The sequence below is a fragment of the Botryllus schlosseri genome, chromosome 7 (genome assembly GCF_051294905.1).
Source record: "Botryllus schlosseri isolate E-star chromosome 7, Bs_hap1, whole genome shotgun sequence".
Lineage (NCBI taxonomy): Eukaryota > Metazoa > Chordata > Ascidiacea > Stolidobranchia > Styelidae > Botryllus > Botryllus schlosseri.
In genome coordinates this window covers 17486170-17505220 of record NC_137242.1, presented here as the reverse complement: position 1 = coordinate 17505220, position 19051 = coordinate 17486170, and the positions used below count along the sequence as shown (strand labels likewise).

At 40.2% G+C, this 19051-nt stretch overlaps 1 protein-coding gene across 3 annotated transcripts in view; it reads right to left on the bottom strand.

Moving 5' to 3' along the window:
- LOC145442933 (uncharacterized) overlaps positions 1-18824 on the bottom strand; it is a 356044-nt gene extending 337220 nt beyond the window's left edge. For all 3 annotated transcript variants that reach the window (XM_080320983.1, XM_080320984.1, XM_080320985.1), the window contains exon 1: positions 18801-18824. The gene's annotated coding sequence lies outside the window, so the exon portion shown is untranslated. The remainder of the gene's footprint in view (positions 1-18800) is intronic.
- Positions 18825-19051: the final 227 nt, after the last annotated feature.

The following is a 19051-nucleotide window of genomic DNA, read 5'->3' as shown; positions in this document are numbered from 1 at the left end:
ATTACAATATCCCTGACTCGACTCTGGCAATGGCAATATTAGCCAAGACTGGAGTGTGTAAAATTCCGCGATCGTGGCTCACTCGAAATAATTAATAAGGGCAAGGTGCCGTGCTACCACAAGTGAAGTTTTCAAGCACGTAATGGTTACCCAACCGGCATGTATGACTAATCTAAACCATATAGCAGAAGTGCACTGTAGTGTTGACTAATCTATGAGCTCATGACAATATTCGTGCACGCCTTTGGTAACGAGTAGGTTTAGGTGTCATGAAGAAAAGATGTCCATGATGCAGAATTGCTGATGTGAGATCACGACATGAGATCACGACATGAGATTAATATAAGTTTCAATTGTTGCTAAAGCAGCGACTTATGGTGTTGTTGCCCAGCATTTTGAAGCGACATCATTTTGAAGTAATCGTAATCGCAATCGATTACATTCGGAAAAAACCCGAAGTAATCGTAATCGTAATCGACTACTTCCCATATCTAATCGATTTCTTTGTGAAAGAACGATTACTTTTTGTTTGTACAAGGACTATGACACAAACTGAATATTCGTGAACAAGAATGAGATAATATACCACGTTAACGATAGCACAAACGTCTGATTTTCAAACGCCACTACTCATTGTTACGTCAGAAGTATTAGCTCCGCTCGTCATTGCGTAAGAAGTATCCACACATAGTAAACAGACATGCGATTGACATTGTAGTGTGATGGTAAGAACACCCCGTGGTGTATATCGGGTTATCAATACACTACAGACGCCCCTACCTCGCAGCAGGATATTGATCACCATTCTGCCTATAAATTTCAAGTAGTAACTTATGTATTGATGTTTAGTTGTTCTTAGTTAAACGCAGTTTTACCGTTGCTGCTTGGCGAGCAGTAGGCCTATGTACGCACGTACGTCATACACCTGACAAAGATTCGGAATTTTGTACTCGTCGAATAAAACATTGCAGTTTCCACAACGAAGCATTACAAATAAGCAGCTGCTGATATATATCATAACCGAGCCGTGCTCAGCCGTTTCTCGTAACAGCAGCTTGCAGTATATGTATTAAGTAGAAGGCAGAATTTTTATGTTCACCATATCTTATTCTAATGCCTGTTCCCATAAAATAGCCTATGCATGTTTTTTCTTGAGGGGGGAGGTATGCATTTCAAATCTTTTTAGTGGTTTATTCCAATAAAGTAAATGTGCAGTACATAACAGACAATCAATAAATAGGCAAGCGGCTATTAGGGTGGTATTGGTTTGGATTTAAGGATGTTTGCTATTTGGTAGATGACGTTCATCTTTAGCAAAAAGTGGCTGTGGTCGCTAGCTATATGTTTGGAAATTTTCAGGGTTTGTTGTGACTGTGGGACGAAACCTATTGATGCGTGTCAATCGACTTCTCCTGTTTTTGGGGTTTTTCCCAATTTTTGCTTTGAACGAGGTCTACCCACTTTTGTGTGGTTGGTTGTAACTCTATTAATGCCTGAGTCCAATTCATATTATGTTGCCGTATGGTTCTGATAATCATAGACTTTGTGGGTACTGGATGGTTGGGTGTCCTTTCTCCTAATTGATTTCCTGTTCGGGGGGGAGGGGGGGGGAGGGGGTTGGGGAGGAGGGGTGGTAATTGGTGGTGAGGGTGGGTTTATATTCATTTATTTATTGCGTGAAAGAGAGATAATAATGCGTAGGTATAGTCAAAAACAAGATTTGGCGGTAGTACAAATTAGCACATAGCATGAATAATAAGATTTTAACATAATCATTTTCATCGTATTATATATATATCCGCGTTCTACGTATCTATGATATCGTAGATTTTTAGATCGTTTGCGTGCGCGTCGGTGGTTCGGCAGTCTATCGCGTTTTCTTTATCCTCTGTCCCATTGTCGTCTGGTTTGTGTCTGGAGGTCTTTTCGTATATGCTCGATCTTGGTATTCGCGTCATTTTCATATTCGTTCGTGATGTCAAGGGTCTTTTTCCATCTCCACACATTCATCTTCATATTTGCGAAGGTTGTGATTACGATTTTCTTGTGCTGGCCCACATATGTGTTGTGGAGGATGTCGACGGTGGATACGTTTATGTCGGTTCTCAGCTTTTCTTCTAGATCGGCTCTGACACTGTAAAAGAGTTTTCTATAAATTGGGCATATCGTAAAAATATGGTGCATAGTGTCTTGATCTTTTCTACAGAATTTGCAGTTGTTTTTGAGTGCTTGCCCATTTCTCCATGTCCATCCGGCCTGGTCTTTTTTTGCTCCTGTAAAATAGGCTTCGGTATTTATTCTGTATGATGTTACCCTCTGCTGGTTTGTGATATATGGTGTCTGATATGTTCTTCATGTAGCCATATTTCTTTCCAGTTCGGGATCTCGTGGTCGCCATGTTTCGTTTTGATCTTGATTAGCGCGGCGTAGATTTCTTTTTGGTTCAATTCTCGGGTTGGTGTGTCGTCGTTCTGTGGTAACTCATATATCCTCTTTTCTTCCGTCCAGTTCTTAGTTGGTGTATACATGTGTGGGAAGGAGTTGCTGTAGAGGTTATTATTTATTGTTCTCACCTTGGTTCCAAGATTATAGATAGCTTCTGCATGCCATATCTCGTTTGGCGAGGTGGTGTTCGCTATTTCTTGGAGGCGTTTGACATTCCTGGCTTGTATTGTAGTGATTACGTCTGGGAATCCGATTCCACCATGCTCTTTCGGCTTAATGAGAGTGTTTCTCGATTTCGATTCGATCTTTTCTGGGGACCATAGTATGTCATATATGATTCGTTCGAGTGCTTTTCCTTGCTTCTTTGTGATCTGGATATTGTAATATACATATGTTATCTTGGTCATTAGATATGATTTGATTGCCTGCGTTTTTCCTATCCAGGATAGTTTTATGGACTTTATATAGGCCGCATGTTTCTTCATATCCTTGATGAGATTGTCGTGGTTCGATTCCCTTGCATCATCTCCATGATATATCTCCAGGATTTTGATTGTCTGTTTGGCATAGTGTGCGTGCCTGGAGTCTCGTAGGCGAGTTTGTGATGCTAGGGTGAGCGCTAGGATTTCGGTCTTTTCGGTATTAATGTCTTGTCCTGTGATTCTACAGAGACTTGAGAATTCATTAAAGGCTTCTGTTATCGATTCGATGTTGTTGAGGTATAACGTGATGTCGTCCGCGAATTGGTCTATTTTGTGCCTTATATTACCTATGCGAATGCCACTTATTTGGTCGTTCTGATCTATTTTACGAGCCAATGGGTCGGCGCTAATCGCGTAGAGCGTCATGCTGAGGGGACACCCTTGTCGGATGCCCCTCGTATATGGAATGGTCGCTGCTTCGTAGCCATTGATTTCAATTGTGGCTGTTGGTTCTTTGTATATTGCGCGAATCGCGTTTATAGTCTGGGGTTGATCTACCTTGTCAAAGGCTTTGCTGGCGTCTATCGTCATGATATATACTTGTATCGGTTTGTCTTCATGGTATCGTAGGGCGGCACTGATGTTGTTCAGGACTGCTTCCATTTTTCTTCCTGGTATTCCGGCTTTTTGAGATTTGTTGATCGAGTCCTGGATTTCTTGAGTTAATCTGTGATTTAGGATTTTTGCCATTATTTTATAATCTATGTTGAGCAGAGATATTGGTCTCCAATTTTTTAGTTTGTGCTTCTCTTTTCCCTTGTGAATTAATATGACTTTTGCTCCATTCCAGCTTTTCGGTATTTTTCCAAATAGTATGGCGTTATTTATTATCTGAGTTAGTGTTGTACGGTACGGTTAGTCTTCCATGTTGTGAGATAAAACTCTACCGTGAGACCGTCTGGTCCTGGTGATTTTCCCCTTTTCATTGTTTTGGGTGTCTGCAGGATTTCTTCACTTTGTACGGGTGGTTGCCGTTCGTTCGATTGTTGCTGTGTTGTGCCGTGCTCGTAGGATGCCAGGTAATCTTCTTGATTGGCTTGATTGCTTTCTCTATGTCTCGTCCATAAGTCTAGGTAGAAAGATTGTATCTCCTTAGCGATTTTTTGTTTATCCGCTGTTATTGAACCGTCTTCCAGCTGTAGCTTTTTCATCTCAGTTTGCTTTCTTCGCTTTTGGAATTGGGACCAGAAAGTTCTTTGCTGGTTCCTTTCTCCTTCAAAAATATCGCATCTCGTTAACATTTTGAGTTTACAATTTAGTTTTTGGTATTTGGTATTCTCGTCACAGTTCCTATTTTTATCAATTTCGTACCTTTTGCTTATGTTCGCTATTTTTGCTTTTAGCGTGTCCCACCACTCTTGGAGCGACTCGTATTTCTCTATCGTGGCCTCTTCTGTGTCGACAAGATTGGCTATGATGTCTTTATACGTTTCATCACGCAGCAGGTAATTGTTGCATTTCCAATTCCTTTTATGCCATCGGGTAGTGGGATTTATCTCTAATCCCATTGTGGGGCTTATATGGTCAGCGACAAAATTATTTTCGTGACCTGCAAAGGTGACGTCATCTAACAGTTATCTTGTTATATATATTCTATCGAATCTTGTCGAGTTATAACTGGTTACGTGGGTATACATTTGCTTCTTTGGGTATTTGTGCCTAAATATGTCGATCATATGGGTTTCCTCTGTGATCTTTCTTAGTATATTTGTCCCAGTTCTGTTTTTGAAGTTTCTTTTATCTTTGATATCTTTTTCGTCTAGTACAACGTTAAAGTCTCCTGCCATAATAATGGGTATATCGATTTCATTGATATGTCGACTCAGTTCAGTCAGGAAGTTGACTCTTTTATGACGGGCTTCTGTTCCTAGCCCGGATGGGGCGTATATGTTGATTATTGCTATGGGGCATTCATCTAGTTGGACGTATATAGGCATTGGGCTCGATTTTCTATAATGTTTACATTTGAAAGGATTTGACCTTGCCAGTCCGATCTCGCTAGTATCGCGGTGCCGTCGTATTGTCTTCTCTTGGTCTTTGAGTTGACGAAGATCGTATATCTCATTTTTTCTGCCCAGGTGCTTAGTTTGTTATAATCCACTCTGTGAGTTTCTTGCACTAGCATAAAGTCCATTTTCGAGTCATTTATGTACTGTTCAATATCCTCGAGTCTTCCTGACATCCCATTGACGTTGATACTGACAATTTTCATGGTTATTGGATGTTATAGCTCAGTGTCTCGTCGGAGCCTGTCGACTCTTCAGATTCACTGTCTACCTTCTTTGCTTTGGTTTGTTTACTTATTTCGTCGCTGCTGGTTGAGGCTCTTGGTCTGTTCGGTGTTCCGCTAGACATCAGTGAGTCATTATCGAGTTCATCTTCGTCTGTTATTTTGCTTTCTTCATTGGTGTCTTTCTTGTCTTCGTTGGGTGGTGATATCGGTGCTTCCGGCACGAATTTTGGTTTAGTTGCTGTTTTCGGTTTTAGTACTATCCGATGTCTCATTGGTATTGGTGGTGGTTATTGCTTCTGGCTTTTGTTTTTCTTTGCCGTTGCATTCCACCAGTCCTCATTTCTGTTTTCTTTCCTTTGCTGTACTGTTTCTCAGTGTTGGGATGACTCGAGTCATGACTTGACTCGAGTCAGACTCGAGTCACCTTTTTCGCATGACTTGACTTGACTCGAGTCACTTTGCAAAAATGACTTGACTTGACTTGACTCGGCGTATCAGAAATGTGGATTGACTCGTGACTCGGACCAAAATTCACGAGTCAATTTCAAGTCATCAAGTAATCGGTGTGGATAAAAACCACTGTATCTTGCATATATTCGGATTGTTCGCAAAACGCTGGTCTAACCCGTGAGAGCGAATAATCATTCAAATATTGTGTGTTTCACTGAGTCTCGATTGTTCTCTCACAAAAAATTGACCGCAAATGAAGTGATCGTATCTTACAGCTTACGACCTTACGTTGTCGTAAATCGAGTACGTAATAAAATAGCGAAATGTCTATTTCTGCTCTCTGTTCTTACCTTAACCAAACCTCTTGTCATATTGAAATCGAATATAGTTTATATAGTTCTTAACCATTGGCGCAGGCTCGAATTGTATCATTAATTTGTAAATGGGTAATGCGTTGCATCTTATCAATTCGTTTGTCTATTCTCTATTTTGGCTGGAAACTTTAAACTGAGGCTATGCAAATACGTGGTTCAACAGTTCTACGTATATGTGAGAGATACAGCGTCTTCTTGAGGATATTCAACTCTATATTCGTTCATTGGTTAGGAATTAATGACCACTCAATCTGTATTTCATTCAGCTAGCGGATTGCAATGACGTAATCATGCCTCATACTTCGAAAAGGCAACTTGACTTGAAATGTGACTTGACTCGTGACTTGACTTGACTTGACTCGACTTGACTCGAGTCACATTTGAAAATCGAGTGACTTGACTTGACTCGAGTCGCATTTGAAAATCGATTGACTTGACTTGACTCGAGTCAAAATGTGCAATGACTCGAAATGACTCGTGACTCGAAGGTGGTGACTTGATCCCAACACTGCTGTTTCTTCTGGGATTTCTGGGCGGCTTACTGCGTCTAGCCTGTCCCGCTGGCTTTCCGCAGCCGTGTTGCGCAGGTTATGATCTTGTCTGTTAGGCTGCGGTGCTTCTTTTCGTACATTTGGTTCGGTACAGACTGCTGTATCGTGGCCCTTTGCTTTGCACGTTTTGCAGTACGGCTCGGCGGGGGTTGGGCATTCTCCAATTAGATGATTAGTTGATTTGCAGCGGTAGCATTTCTTCGCGTAGGCCTCTTCTGCCGTTTTTATGTGGCACGTATATCCGTCTACGATCAGGTACGATGGTAGCTTTTCTTTGTTAAACTCTTCAACCCACAGGTTGGTATACCCGTTGTATATATTGGTATTTCTTCGGTAGACCCTTGTCATATTTACTATTTTGCCGAAGTCGTAGCTACTGGCTGTGTTTTCTACCGTTGCCTTTGTTGTTTCGGCCGGAACGCCACGTAGTATCAAGTGTGTGGCCGGAAGCCTTGGTAGTTCTATCATTATGGTTTCGAAATGCTTGGCTTCTGGATTCCTTTTCAGCTCATTGTGTGTCATATCTCTTATGTTTCTTCCTTCATCGTCGTTCCAGAAAGTTACGACCCATACACCTTTTCTGATTTGGTATAACATTTCCAAGTATTTGTCGTATTCTGCTGTGATTTTGCTGTATTTCAGCTCGTCGTGGACTGTATCCCTGTCCATTTCTTCAGGCCCTTTCAAGAATAAAGATCTTGGCCTTGTATGCTGGTAAACTCTGTCTTTAAGTGACACTCTGCCTGCTACAGATGCGTAATCCCCATTATTTCCTGGTATTATATCCATAATATTCGTTATATCCGTGGTTTGCATTGTGCATGTATGCAGTTCAGCTATAAGCCGATAGCAGTGGGCTACGCCCTTTTAGCTCAACTCAGAATGCAAAGCCTCGCTGTCTCCCGCACGTGCGCGTAATCAGACAAGTCCGCACGGTAGCTCCTCTACACTATCAAATCCAGCTATCTACTGGAGCAGGGGTCAGCAACCGTTTTGAAACAAAAAGCTACTTCTTGTGTAATGTGTACTGATTATTGCGACGACCGATGGGTTACCACCTACTCCCGCCGTTTATCCGAGCTCAGTTGGATTTCTTCACTTCGAGTAAGACAATCAGAGCACTGGGCCGGGTTTCCGCCCCTTACCAAGAACAAAAACTGCTCACTCGCCGGGACTCACACCAGCTCCTCCGGGCTCGATTGCGTTGCTGCAGTGCGCGCCGAAGCGCCAATCTCCGCGTCGAGACTCGGGAATATTAACTATAGATTACCGTTGAGCCGCCGCGTGGGCGAAGACGAGCAATGCCCCGAGCGACTGCGTTCGTATGTTCCTTTGGGTCGGCCGACCCACGTTCAACTGCTGCTCATATGAAGCCAGCTTCAACTTTCAAATCTCTCATTTGGATATTTGCTACAGTGTCCGTGGGCGACTCATTTGGTCCGCGTTGGTGACCCCTGTATTAGAGACATGTGAATCGCGAAGATCGAAGAACATTTTCAAAAATTAATGAAATTCTCGAAAATACTTTATAATTTATGTTGGTTTACGAAATATTTGATCCCCCATGCTCCCCACCCTATTAAGGAATTTAGGGTGCGGCAGATAAAGACCTGGCAATAATTCAAATCGTTGGGTGCGATAAATCATCCCCTATAAAGTTGGGCAATTGGTATATTATGACGTAATAAGCAAATGACGCATGATGTATGAAGAGAGTTGATATCTCATTAAGCCTTTTCATCGCAATCCTTGTATTGTCTTCCAATATATCATTTAAGATTATAGTCCTAAGAAGCAGAACAAATGTAATCGTGAGTAATCGTGATTACTTTTGCAATGTAATCGTAATCGTAATCGACTACTTCCTGATTTTGCTGTAATCGTAATCGTAATCGTAATCGCGTGATTCTGAAGTAATCGTAATCGCAATCGATTACATTCATGAAGTAATCACCCCATGTCTGCTTGGTATACAATGGCTTGCGCTATTTCACAGCACGGAATGCTCGAAATGTTTTGTTTTTCAATTCAAGAAATATTTTCATGCGGAAAATCACTACGAGTGGCCTTTCCCGCATTCTCATCCATATCGCATCCATCCATTCGTGGGGTTTACGAAATCACCCACCACGCTAAGCCTACCCGCTACCCAGCACACTATCCACATGGTTCAAAGAAGTCGCAGGGGGGCAGAAGGGGGACAAAATGGGGACAGATTGGGACTGAATTGTGATTCACATTGATGCTATAGTTGTTGAACGCCGTCAGGTCGAGTCTTCCAGTGTCAGCATGGCACAGTGATCCACGTTGCATGAGTGCTCGGTTATTCGTGACTAGTGATCAAGAACTTAACGATACAGCAGCGCATATGATGAAATTAAATACCGACCACGCTATGTACATACCTGATGATAGAGAACACAAGCCAGCATCTTACAAGCCGAGGAAGATCGCCGGCAAAGATTTAAAAATTTCGAAAAATCAACCCATTCACCCACCTGATTGGTATTGGATTTTTGTCAAATTAATTATCTATTTCCCCGTTAAGTTCTTATGTTTCATTGAATAATAAGATAGTTACAATGTCGCTTTGTTGCTGTGCAACTGGATGGTGCGCTAACAGTCATATTCTTTTACATGGTGAATCGTGCATATTATGCTAAGTTTTAGGTAAGTTTGAGGATTTCCATAAGGCAGTGTGCAATATGAAAATGGTGTCCTGAACTCGGAAAAATATGTACAGTGAGGTTTTGCATCACCTCAAACCCCAACAGCCGCTAGTAGGCTAGGTAAAATCACGGCACTCAAGTTTTAGGTGAATCCTCCATTTTCAGCCGATATTCTTCCAGCTCAACATGCACATTGCACACAGATGCAAGGAATGAGTTACAGAAAAAAGTAGCTAGAATATAGTTTTATGGGATAAGGCATGGGAAACAGACTGAAAACCATGATGTTTCGAAAGTCGATCAATTCTAACCAACCCTGTACGTACATCGTACATCTGTCATTTCTAAGGCGGCTCATCCGAAGGTTCTTTTACATGTTTCTTCGATATTAGTTATAGATACCTCGGCCTCTTCAGGCATACCTGGAACACGATTTTTGGTCATGTCGAAGTGTCGAAATTTCCCATTATACCATAAATACCATTATTTTTGAAAAATGGTCGAATTTCCAATTTGGCTGACCTCGGCATCCACTGATCGGAATTGGGCGAAATTTGGTGTGCAACGTTTATTTAGGTAACCTGACGATTTGACAACTAAGACGAGGAAATTTGAAATTTGAATTTTTTTTTTTGAACACCCCTATTAGTCAATTATGATATAGACCAGTGGTCGGGAACCTTGTTTGCTCGAAGAGCCATATTGGCCCAATAATTTCCATCTTAACTCCCAAAGAGTCATACATGTCAATCAACTTTTACGTCACAATTGAAAATTCTTGACGTCATGGTTGCACTAATTCGACCTCATTACATGGGATTCGTCGTGCGCGCCATATTTTCTCTGCAAAAACTCGAACTAATTCTTATCATGCTGGTTGCCTTATTTGCGCATGCGAAACTTGAGTTACAGATTTTTTGCAAGCTACATCTTTGGCAACCTAAATTTAAGGACTTTGAATAGGTGGTCCTAGCCCCAAACCCCGAATATTCCACTGTCTTGACCTCTCACAGACATGTTTCCACTTCTACGAGAATAATTATTTTGGTCGCAATAAAAATTTGCTGCAAATTGTTGCAATATTGGAAAATGAAGAACAAAAATCATAATTTAGCAAAGAGCCATATCTTATACCCTTAAAGAGCCATATATGGCTCGCGAGCCATAGGTTTCCGACCACTGTGCTAGAATAAAACTACCATGACCCGTGATACAATGTAGCCTAATATAATATTATCTATAATAAAGCATTTAAGTGAAAAACAAGGGCATGACGTAACATCTTGGAATCAGATGTCTGGTGAGAGAGAGAGAGAGAGAGAGTCTTTATTTTTCATCAAACCAAAATACATAACACACGGCAGTGGTGGCGGTACAGAAAATATGCATGCACAGTATTCGGTATTAGATAGGAATGATCGATAAGACCGTGAGGGTCATCTAGTCTGATCACACCAGCATCAAACAGGTACACTTGACTCTAAACAGTCTGGCTGTAAAAAAAGTTACAGTAGTTAAAAAAATAAAATAGAAGAAAAATTAAACGATGGTAGCAAATGATCAATGAAGCAATGTCTGGGCGAGGTAGGGCAACAGTGTTATTGTAACGATAAGAGGTGATCAAGTAGTAGTTATATAGATCGCTCGTGATTCGCCATTGTGGCTTATGGGCGCGCTGGTGATGTGCCTGGAAACTCGTGTTGGTGATGGTACCCTTTTGACCCCCCCTTCCGCTCGTGATGTGCCATGTGTTCTTATGGGATCTCTGGTGATGGTACCCTTTCGGGTATAGGCTGCGTCGGTGATGTGCCATGAAAACTCGTGTTGGTGATGGTACCCTTTCAGACCCCCTATCGCTCGTGATGTGCCATTGTTTCTTACGGGATCTCTGGTGATGTGCCATTGGTTCTTATGGGATCTCTGGTGATGTGCCATTGGTTCTTATGGGATCTCTGGTGAGGTGCCATGTGTTCTTATGGGTGCGGTCGTGATTCGTACTTTTGGGTATAGGCTGTGGCGGTAACTCGTATTGAAAACTCGGGGTCGTGATTCGTACTTTTTGCTATAGGTGGTGGCGGTGATTCGCCTGTCATGTATTCTTACAGGGTCTCTACTGATTCACCATTGGTTCTTATGGGTGCGCTCGCATGTCGCACTTTCAGGTATAGGCATCTCTCGCACATCGCATGGAAAACTCGTGGTGGCATGTCGCACTTTTAGGTATAGACATCTCTCGCATATCATACTTTCGGGTATAGGCATCACTAAACAGGAAATTCACTAATCCGCAGTGCATTGTGCGATTTTGAAAACCAGATGTTGGCGGTTGTATTTTGGATCTGTGTGACCCACTAAATACGTCCGTTTTGGAAATTCGGAGCGCGCACTATCGTATCGATTATTCCACTAATCCAGTCGGTGCTATTACGTTCAGCAGTATTCAGTATTCAGCAGCGACACGAAAAGCGAGCAACAAATAACCGCGCTCGTAAATTAACACTTCAAAAAGTGTAAAATAGATTGCAAATCCCGCGATCGCTAACAAGATAATGTCTCGAACATAACCATTTTTAGTGACTTGGTGTTAAAGACATACCGATCGCTCACAAGGTAATATTTCCGCAATAAGTTTGTCACAGAGCCGGCGCAGACGGTGATTCGTAAACCAACAATTTGACACTTTCTGGTGGTCGCTATATGTTTTGACACTTCGAACAGTGGCTGACTTTAGTTGCGCGATAAGAATTATGAGAATATTCAATCAATGTATCAATTTGCCAACTCGAAATGAAACTTACTACACAGCTCAAGTTGATTCGTATCTGAATGTGTTAATTCGGTACAATTCTAATTATTTCGAGAAATCTTTTCGTGATCTTTTGATTCGACCATAACCCGAATAATACTGACGCCGACTTTCAGCCACATTGAATTATTCGCACACCCGCGCCGCTGTTTTCACAACTATAACTCTACAAGAATCAAGAATCACAAGTATGTGCATTATACAGTTATTGTCTTTATCAACATGAAATCAAACTCTTAACAAAAACACGCATCTTATCACTCGTCAACTCTATCATGAAAATCCTCGAGTCCTTATCATCAAAAATGTTATAGCGCGGCGTCGGAATCCATTCGTGGGATGTACTAAAGATAAATCCAGATAATCCAAAATGAAATATTTGGACTTTGACATAGTCTGAATTGAAATATATTGACAAACATGACTACCAACTTTGATCCAGTCACATTTCAAGATCATACTTTGAAACAATCCTTGAAACTTACAACTCTATTCACGACTGAGTTTTCCGTTTATCAGTTTCAGTAAATACTATCGCGATATTTTAATGTGTTACTACACACAATAGAATCAATCAATGAAATAACACCTGTTGTAAATATTTCTAACTTGACAACCACTTGTGCATACCGCGATCGACTTGTGACGCGATGAGTAGAATCGGAATATTTCAATCTATTTGTCGAAACCTTGAACAAACTATCAGGTTATTTTTTGTTGCAATCGAGTGAACGGAAATAGTATTACGTCTCAACATTTCAACATCTTCCCATACACAAAAGAGTAAAATACAAAAAACCTTGTCAAGTCAATCCGTTTGTAACTTACCCAACCAAAACAAAAAGTATCCTTACGAAAAGTAGACAAGACTACGCAAGTAATCACTACTACAACCAACAAACATATCAAGTTCGGTTTTAGGCATCTACCACCAACTCGTCTTATTGGAATGTCAGCAACTCTTTACGGTCATAGTTACAACCACATAAACTAATTTACCCTGCAAACACGTCATGATCATTCCTGAAATCTACACAAACGCGACCACTGACTTGAGTTAACCACAAAACGACATCAAGTTTTTAATCCACTTGTAGCTGACAGATTATTCGAATACATCGATGGAGAATATTATTGAACTCGTCGGTATTGTTACTTCAACAAATTACACCGACTGCGAAAGTTAATATCGAATGGTAAGACTTGATCACATATTTGTTGAACACAGACATGACAAAGAACATGATCGGGATTTTATAAACTAGTCATATTACTTTTGACATCTATCAATATCAGAATACAAGTCATCAAACTTTTTGTTAAATGTAACATAGCACTTTTGGAATCGGATTCGTTATAGTCGTACAAATTGTATTAAACCCAACAGCAAAACAAATGGACTTTTAAGTTCATTGAAATCAAATCCTTCGTCTTCGACTTGCGCTTTATTAGATTGCACGCAACAATTAGTTACGAATGAGTTGTAACCAAAGTCAAGATATCTTTGTGTCCACAGATATGGAAGACGAATATAGCTAACACAATCACGAATCGACGTTTCAGAGTATTTCGCGGATGTAATAAACTTGTAAGTGTCGCCTATCTAAAAGTACGCATGCATTCGATTTCCATACCGATTGTTGCGATGTTTAGGATTCGCTTACAATAACCACGGGTGAGGATTTAACATCAACGTCGTTACTGGTGGTATTCACAACAGAGAATCGAAACATTACACAGTGTGAAAATATATCTTTGATATCAAAGCATTATCCCAAGTACACGATTAATAGTCAACTCCGTTCACATTTTCTATAGAACGTGCTAAATGTAAAATATCGCGAGGTTGCAAGACTTTGATCATTTCAAAAGTAAATTGGAATATGTTTGCTAGACGCATTCAATTCAGCTAGAAATGTCTAGTGCACAACACTCGTAATATCAAAAAAGCACTTGCTACACTGTAATTTGCTAAACGTGTTTTGTATTGTTGGTCGTTTGTAGTATTGATTGTTTTTGAACCCTAAAATAATAATTCCCGACATGAGCCCAAGCCGCTGAAAGTCGTTACCATAACAAAGAAACAATTTGTACGATGTTTGGCGAATGTGTCCTATAGTTAGGTGTACTAGAATTATTTGTGTGACACATACACCGACAATGCGATCGAAAATTTCTCTGTTGTCATTCACTAAAGTAAATCTCATCACAATACTCTGTCACTAAAAGACGTTACTCGGACGTGCTTGAATTCTAGGCATAGTTCTGATTTACCCAACACAAGACCCAAGGACAACCCTAGTTTCAGTCGAACACAGATATCCAAAATATCGCACACTTCGCGCAAACACCCGATACAAAATATTACTTGTTGTGTTGTTGCGGTATCATCTTCACAATATCACACAATACGAATGATGGTTATGTGTAACATGCGACCGACTTGAATCACACCCACCTGACGGAAGAGGATTTACTCAATCTTTACAAAATGATATTGACCAACATCACATCGCCGGATTGTATCTGTTTTGCTGGATACGAGTTATGTTAGTTTAACAGTAAACAAATTTCACCCTCTTGGATTATGAACTCAATGCGTTAGCAGTCATTCAATATTTTGTTTGTGTCAACTAGTTACTTGGTATGTTACTCCACAACTCTTACAAAAGTACGAAGGATATTAACATCACACTAAGTAATTAACTTTACTCGATATTCTCGCATTACGAAACTAAAGAATGGTTGGTTAGACTCTATAAACTGTTTGGATATCACAAGACCTTTATTGTCTGAATGGGTGTTCATGTATCTTAATAATCAAATAGTTCAACACAGAACTAGTACTAACAGAAACATCAGAGTTGTTTACACAAAAGTTTGTATGTGTACAGTATGCGAATACCATGTGTAAGTCTAGCACAATTGCGGTATCCATCCGAATTTAGTTAGTTAACACAAATTTATTACAATGGACCCACGTAAACTTTCGTGAAAGAAAAGCATACTCACTTCCGGATGGTTCTATCAATGCCATAACAATAAATCAGCTACTCCAACAAAAGAGTACATATGTTTTCTAGTCGCGGTCCCTAAATCATACACACGAAACAATCTACTTTTGCTAACGAAAAGTGCTGAGTCATCACATAATCACCCTCACAACAAAACAGCTAGTAGATATTATCATTCAAAATATTCCTAACCCTTTACACACCAGTGACAAATCATACAACGAATATGTTTTGTGGGTCGAATTGTTGTTCAGTGTCAAGTCTACCTGTTGAAACGTACATTAAAACAACACAGGCACAATTCAATTAAAACCACGAATCTATTTTCATTTCCTCACAAACAGAAAAATAAATTTTCTTTCCCCAACACATACTTGTAACCAATCGCTTTCATTAAACACACAACTTCATAAAAGTATTTACTTTCTACAACATAGACATTCCGATGTAGTCAAGAAATATTTTTATTAATCAAAATCTTCGACTTCTGTTTACGGTGTTAGTGTGTGCATGTCATACACGTGGGGCCCGTATTAAAATGGACACGACACAACTGAATGTAATGAGATAGAAGTCTATCGCACAGATTTACATGCGGTCTTCGCTACGGTTTCAAAAAAAACGAATCATCTCTTTTGCATTGATCTAGACCGAGCAAGTTAGTTAATGGCCATGATTGTGTTTGTCATATGCGAATGATAGGGTTACTGTCAAATCTACATACAACAACCTTCTGGCACTCATAATAGCAATTTCATTCTCTCCCTTTGTAATTGTAGACTCACGACAAGTATATTGTACAACTCGACAGCTACGTTTAACAACACCAACGACACTAAACATACGATACCTACCCAAGTAAAATTACCATTTTCACCTGGAGGTCAGTCGTTACCTGAGTAAAAACACCATTATTCTTTGGAGATTTATCGTTTAATCAGAGTAACAAAACATTTTCACTTGGGGGTCTATCGTTTCCAAGAGTAACAAACCCCCTTTCCTTTGGAAATCTATTTTCCCTGGGTAACAAACCTTTTTCACTTGCAAATATATTATTCCCCCCCCCCCCCGGGTAACAAACCTTTTTTCGCTTGGAAATATATTTTTTCCTTGAGCAACGGATCATTTTTACTTGGAAATATATTTTTTCCTTGAGCAACAGACCATTTTTACTTGGAAATATATTTTTTCCCTGAGCAACAAACCATTTCACTCGGCGGGTCGTCGTTTACCTGAGTAAAAATATCATTTTCCTTTGGAGATCTGGCGTTTACCCATTGTAACAATACATTTTCACTTGGAAATCTGTCGTTTACCTGAGTACCAATACCGTTTTCACTTGGAAATCTATCTTTTCCCTGGGTAACAAACCTTTTTCACTTGGAAAGATATTTTTTCCCCGGGTAACAAACCTTTTTCCCAGAGCAACAAACCATTTTCATTTGACGATCCACCGTTTACCTGAGTAAAAATATCATTTTCCTTTGGAGATCTGGCGTTTACCCATACTAACAAACCATTTTCACTTGGAAAAATACTTTTACCTAGAGTAACTAATCATTTTCGTTTGGAAATATATTTTCTCCCTGGGTAACAAATCCTTTTCGCTTGGAAAACTGTCATTTACCTGAGTACCAATACCGTTTTCACTTGGAAATCTATCTTTTCCCTAGGTAATAATACCATTTTCGTTTTGAAAACTGACAACCACACCGGACAATTTGATATTTTTGTATATTGTTACAAGAGACGGTGACAAAATATGCACCAACAACGACTCCATTCATTTGTGTAATCAAATATTCATTCGCTCTGATGCATCCCATCAAAATCATTGGTTACTCGCATGCAATAACAATGTGCTGTTGTACATCGATATGTATGTTTTGGAAATTTGACAATAGGTTTCGATATGTACGTAATGTTCGGGTTCGTGCTTTGGATTTTCCAGAGTCAAAATGTCTGAATAAAACACCTCCTCGACTTTGGTACACGGATAATGGCGTTCGGAAAGCGGATGAATTTATGTTCTCCATCGCCCTAACAACTCCGGGTTATTTGCGAGTTTCCTCGGGTCTGTTTACTATATTGTGTCTTTACTGGTCAATACATGTCGCTCCAGTCAGCTGAAACCGAATCACTAATCTGAGAAAGTGTGTTGACCGGATCCGGATATTCACTCATGAACCAACGACCAATATTCAAGTAAACATGTTACAGCCCGTGTTTTGTCTCCATGGAAAATACCAATGCATACACCATCACACCAAGTACGTCACGATTGTTCACAAGTATTCGCGTAAACGAGGTGTACATACAATGTGTCGGTGTACAAACATCATGGAAAACAAATTCATGTTCTCAAGTATCATCATGCGACGACTCTGTACATTCAATGTGGGCATAGATGACACACGACATGATACAATGGACAGTGCATTATGCATACCGATATATTCTCAGTCAAATATGCGAACCATGTACTATCATGCATCCCGATTTTCGCTGAATATCCACAACACCAACAAATCTGTACATTTCTTTTCCCTCAACTTTGACGATAGAGTTGTGCTCCCAATGTACCAATCGAGTGTATGGTTCATCAGGTGTAAAATCCAAATCAAACGTCACCAAGGTATCGTTTTTCATTTTCAATATTTCCACCACTGCGTCTTGTCTGTGTCGTAAAACCACGGTGTGAGGCCAGAGGAATCTATGGACAGTTACGCGTAGTCCATCCATGTTCGTGTATATGGTCAGGTAGCGACAACGTTTTCTCAATGGGCTGTGTGGGTACAACGTTTCAATAGGTAGCTGGATCAACTAGACCAAAAGTTTCCAACCGCGATTTATGTATAGCAGCTTGTATGTATAGCAGCTTCTATTTGAGTTTATTGAGGTCATCCTTTGACTCAATGTGGATTCTGGGTGCGCCATCATTCTTTTCATGTAGATATTCCCATTTGCAGTCCAGAGGTATTTGAAGCATTTTTCTTTTTTCGCAGCTCGCGCTTCAAAGAAGACATCTCTTCTCTAATTTGTTAAATTTTCGTTTAGGAAGAGTTGTTCCATTCCTTCAACACCGAAGTCCTTGATATCCTTTTTGCCCTTTCTCACTTTGAGGAATTCTTTTTTTGGTTGGTCCGAAGAGAATTTAGCTACAACGGGTCCTGTTTTGTCTGGATTTTTGAAGCGCACTCTATAGCAGTGCACAATCTGTGGCGCAGTGATGTCAGCTTCCAAGGCGTTAGCTATTTTCATGATGGTCTCCGGCAGATCTTCTTTTTTGGAGTAGGGAACACCATGAAATTCCAGGTTGTTATTTCGAGATTGCTGCTCCAGGTTGTCATTGGTGCGTACTAGGCCAGATATTTTTTTGTTCAGGATACTCATAGTTGATTCAAATTTGTCGTGTTCCTTGAGCATGGTTTCTTGCTAGGCTAGTTTTAGATTTTCTTTGTTGCTCTCAAATTCTGCATTCATGAATTCCATTCCAGTCTTGCAAGTTTCTATCTCTTTCGGGAGTTCCTTGTTCTCTTCCTTTAGTTTCCTAACCTCTAGGTTGGTCTTATCAAGCTCAGATTGCAATATTTCATATTGCTTTTGCAGTGTTATATTCAGCTGTGTCAAACCTTTGACTTCACTGAACGTATCTTCCAGTTTACTGTCCATCTTCTTCAGTCTCGCCAAGATGGCATCTTCATGTGTTCCAGACTTTGTCATTTTGTTTCTTGGATGGATCTATAGCCTAGGTTATGGCCTAGATTACTTTAAACCTTAATACAACCAAATACTCCAATCAGCCCGCGAACGATTTAAAAGTTTGATTCCGGTCTGCGACGTAATTTGAATGTGACACCGCTGATCTAATATAACTATAGCACTGATTCCAAAATCTAAATATTGATCGACTTATCAATTCCTAAAGTATTCGGCGGTAATATAAACGTTGCACTATACTCCTACATTTTAACAACAGTAGGCTACAAGAAAGCTACTCACCACTACGTAAAACGTGGATGGCGAA